The sequence below is a fragment of the Panicum virgatum genome, chromosome 2N (genome assembly GCF_016808335.1).
Source record: "Panicum virgatum strain AP13 chromosome 2N, P.virgatum_v5, whole genome shotgun sequence".
NCBI lineage: Eukaryota > Viridiplantae > Streptophyta > Magnoliopsida > Poales > Poaceae > Panicum > Panicum virgatum.
In genome coordinates, this window is record NC_053146.1 from 1,066,641 (window position 1) to 1,070,555 (window position 3,915).

At 49.9% G+C, this 3,915-nt stretch overlaps 1 pseudogene; it reads right to left on the reverse strand.

The window, feature by feature from the left end:
- Window positions 1-124: 124 nt before the first annotated feature.
- On the reverse strand, window positions 125-3,457 carry LOC120659075 (annotated as a pseudogene).
- Between the last annotated feature and the right edge of the window lie 458 nt (window positions 3,458-3,915).

The following is a 3,915-nucleotide window of genomic DNA, read 5'->3' on the forward strand; positions in this document are numbered from 1 at the left end:
ATAGATCTCGATGTATTCGAACAATTGGATTTGGATCTTCACTCCAGGCATCATCGCAGTCCCCGATGATCGACGGGGACCCATCAGCGACGGCTCACCCTGCCGGACATGCCGCCGCCGTTATTCATTCCTGGGCTCCTGGCACTGAGCTTGGTGGCGAAGCGATAGTGTTGGCTAACGGGCCTAACTTCAGAGCCAATTTTCTCTCTTTGCCACATGCATTCTCAGGAATCTCATCCACCTTACGCTTGCCCATCTGACGACAGTTATCTACAGCTCTAATTGCAGTGTTTGTCACAGTAGTATTCTTATATATATCTAGAGAAGATGATTCCTTGATCACGACCCCTGCCTTCTGATATTCTGAAAACCTTTTATGTCTCTGAAAGTTTTTGTCTTCCCCATCATCTTCGTCGCCAATCTGATGATTAGGTTCTTTTATCTTCCCATGAACACCAGCACTTTGCGATGGCTTTCCATGTTTCAGACCACAAACAGTAGGGCTTTTAGAATTCGGACAGATCTCACCCCTGTTCTCTTGGGCAGCATGTAACTCCTGATCATTCATCATCTCCTGCATGACAGAACATTCTGCCTCATGCTCAGGTCCCCTGGCAGCAACATATTTCACCATGGAACCCATTCCCTGCGGATCAACCCTTTTGAGGTACCAAACCCTTGGCCTCCTTGGGGTGCTTCTTAGCTGCATCTTCCCAAACCATTTTTGCTTCCTTGTTCATCTTAGAATCAAGAGCAACTTCCTGGAGCTGCTCATGCCTTCCGATTTCGATGCCAGATACGTCACCTAGATCTTCACTGAGAAGCTGAAGTGAGACGAGATTCCGTAAGTGAAAGTGATCGGGTGCTCTAGCCTAAGAGGGGGAGGGGGTGAATTAGGCTCTAATAAAAACTTAGACCTATGGCTCCAACTAGTTTGCACAAAGCTTAAACTAAAACAAGCTATCTAGATGTGCAACTAGGTTGTTCTAGTGTAAAACCCCTATCCCAAAAGAGTTTAGCAACCTATAGCCTTTTCTATCAAGAAACTATTCTATGAAAGTAAAGGCATACAAATTACTAGAATGAAATGCGGAAGCTTAAAGAGCGGGATAGGGGATAGCAAACTCTTGACGCGGGTGTTTATCCCGTGGTTCGGTTAGCCACAAAGGCACACCTACATCCACGTTGTTGTAGCACTCACTAAGAGTATTGCTACTCGGCCACCAAGTCTCTTCCGTGAACACAATCACGGTCACCTTGGCCCCGGGTTCCACTAAGGAGCTTCTCCACAAAGGATGGGGGTCTCCACGTCCCCCGCACAAAGGTGTCGTCGCCGCTCCACACCAAGTCGGAGGGTCGATGACGTTGCCGGCGAGCTCCACGCTCCAAGGTGCCGGCGCACCAAGCTCTTGTTTTGGTTCACTAATGAACCACAGCACAAAGGCTCTAAGCCTTGCAAACTCACTCACTAAGAGCTAATCCTTTACACAACACTCTCAAAGTGTGCTAAGGGCTAAGGATATGATCTTGATGCTTTTGTATGGCTTGGAGATGTTCTTGGGTGTGTGTGGGATGTCCAGCAACTCCAGCAATCTTCAAATGGCCGGGGTGAGGCGTATATATAGGCCACCAAGTCTTGTAGCCGTTGCTCCAACGGTTAGCTGAAAATCTGCGTACCACCGGAAGAACCGATGCCTCTTGGCAGGGTAGCGTCGGTTCATCCGGTCACTCATAACACGAAGTAGCCGTTGGACTCCTGATGGCTGACGCAGAGACCACCGGTTGAACCGATGCTTTGCACCGATGCCTCACCGGTTCAACCGGTGCTGAAGGAATCTTCTCCTGGACGCTGACGTCATTACACCGGTGGTATGCACCGATGCACCGTCGGTTGAACCGGTGCTGAAGACACTTCTACTGGGCACTTGACATCGTCTCTGGTACAAAGGACGCCCAATGCACCGATGCCCTATTTTGGACCGTCGGTTCAACCGGTGCCTATAGGCTGACTTGGCTTCGATTCCCTTCTGCACCAAGGTATTATGGCGTCGGTTCTTCCGACTACCACCGGATGCTCCGATGCCCTGGCGTCGGTTCTTCCGGTGCTCCTGAATCGAAGAGCTTTCAGGGCGCTGCCCTGAGACCCGCGAGGGGCGGCTCCCCCTCGACCCCCGTCCGCTAACCGGGTAGCGGAACCCCCGTAGGGGCTGCCCTTCGGGCCTTGCTACGCCTATTTTCTCTTTCTCTTTGTCATCACTTGAACCTAAAAGCCTGAGAATGATCATCTTAACAATCATATTAGTCCAAGTGTTGTGTTGTCATTCGATCACCAAAATCACTCGAAATGGCATAAATGGTGCCATGTTCGTTACAGTAAGGATCCTTCTTCAGTTGAAGGGAGGGTTGGACTCTGCACAAGGCATAGGCGTAGCAGTCTTGGGAAATCCTGTCTTCTGATGATAAAGCCTCCAAGGCTGACTCTCACCAGTTTCTGGTACTCCAAGTGGATCAACTTGCGCAGGTTTAATATCTCAGCGCTAATCAGACTATTGGTCGATGAAAGGCACAACTCGGTGAGACCACATAGCGATGTAGCAAACTGAGTCAGTCCACTCAGTGCCCCGTGTAGTTTCAGGGAGCTGAGGTAGCCAAACGAATTCTCTAGACAATGCACGATGTTCACCGAGGAATTCTTGAGATGTAGCGATAGAGAGCGGGCACCGATACTTGCGTCCAACTGTTCCTCAACAAACTTCTTGATACCTGTCGAAAGTTGAGCTAGAGCTGGACTATTACTCTCATCTTCATCGCACCAGATCTTAACCTTTCTCAACTTGTTCATACGAACCATTGGCATGGGAAAACCAGGGTTGTTGTCTGTCACAAATCCTGCTAGAGTCTGCAAGTTGCTCTCTTTCGGCAAGAACTTGAATGATTCGCTCATCTTCCAGTCCCTCTTCCCAAGTTTGAACTTTCCCAGTATGTGAGCTAGGTGGGGCAGCTTTAAGACTTCCACAGGCAATACTTCTACCATGGCATTCCTCATGTCAAGTGTCTCTAAGCAATGCAGTTTCTCAATTTTCCTTGGAAGGAGGCTAACGGTGGCCCCGAGACTTAGATACTTCAGATGCCACAGCTTGTGTATGCCGTCCATATGATCGTCCTTCAGATCCTTGCATTCTTCCAGATCCAAGACTCGAAGCAGCTCACAGTTGGCAAAATCCACAGCAGCTTCTCCTGCACTCCCACAGATCGTCAGAGAATGAGCACGCAGTTTCTCATCGCCAGGCTTCCCTCGATGGTTCACGTTTGATACCCTGCCACTGGAAGTTGCAGGGCGTCCATCCATAAAGAGGTGACGGTAATTGCTTCTCTGTGGATCACCAAGAGATGTGATGAACTTTGCAGACATGGACAAGTGCAGCATGAACTCGTGCAGGATGCCATGAGCTCGCATCTCTTGTCGACGAGCTTGGCCACCCGCTCCGCCACGTTCTGCGTGGCGGCGCTCACCACGGCGCCCACCGCAGCGCCCACGACGGCAGGCACCATCCTGTTCCTCCTCCTCCTTAGCTTTAATTTGGCCGCTCCAATTGGTACGGTGTCAGATTCAGACGACGATCTAGCTGTCTTGGCCTCTTGGTTTGGGGATAGCAAAGACTCCTCGAGACCTTCGTCGGTCGTCCATGTCCATCTTTGTCCGATCCCATGGCGGCCGGCTTTGTCCTCCCCCGACGGAGAAATCGTGCTCCACGCCGGAGTCCGGATATCTTCTTCTTATTTATTCATTCAGGTATAACAGCAGCTTATATAGTTTCATATATATGTGCCCTCTTCTTCTTTCATTGCAGAGAAATCAACTGAGACAAGAGATAAAAACAAATGGCAGTTCTGAATTGCGCATCGACAGGTGCC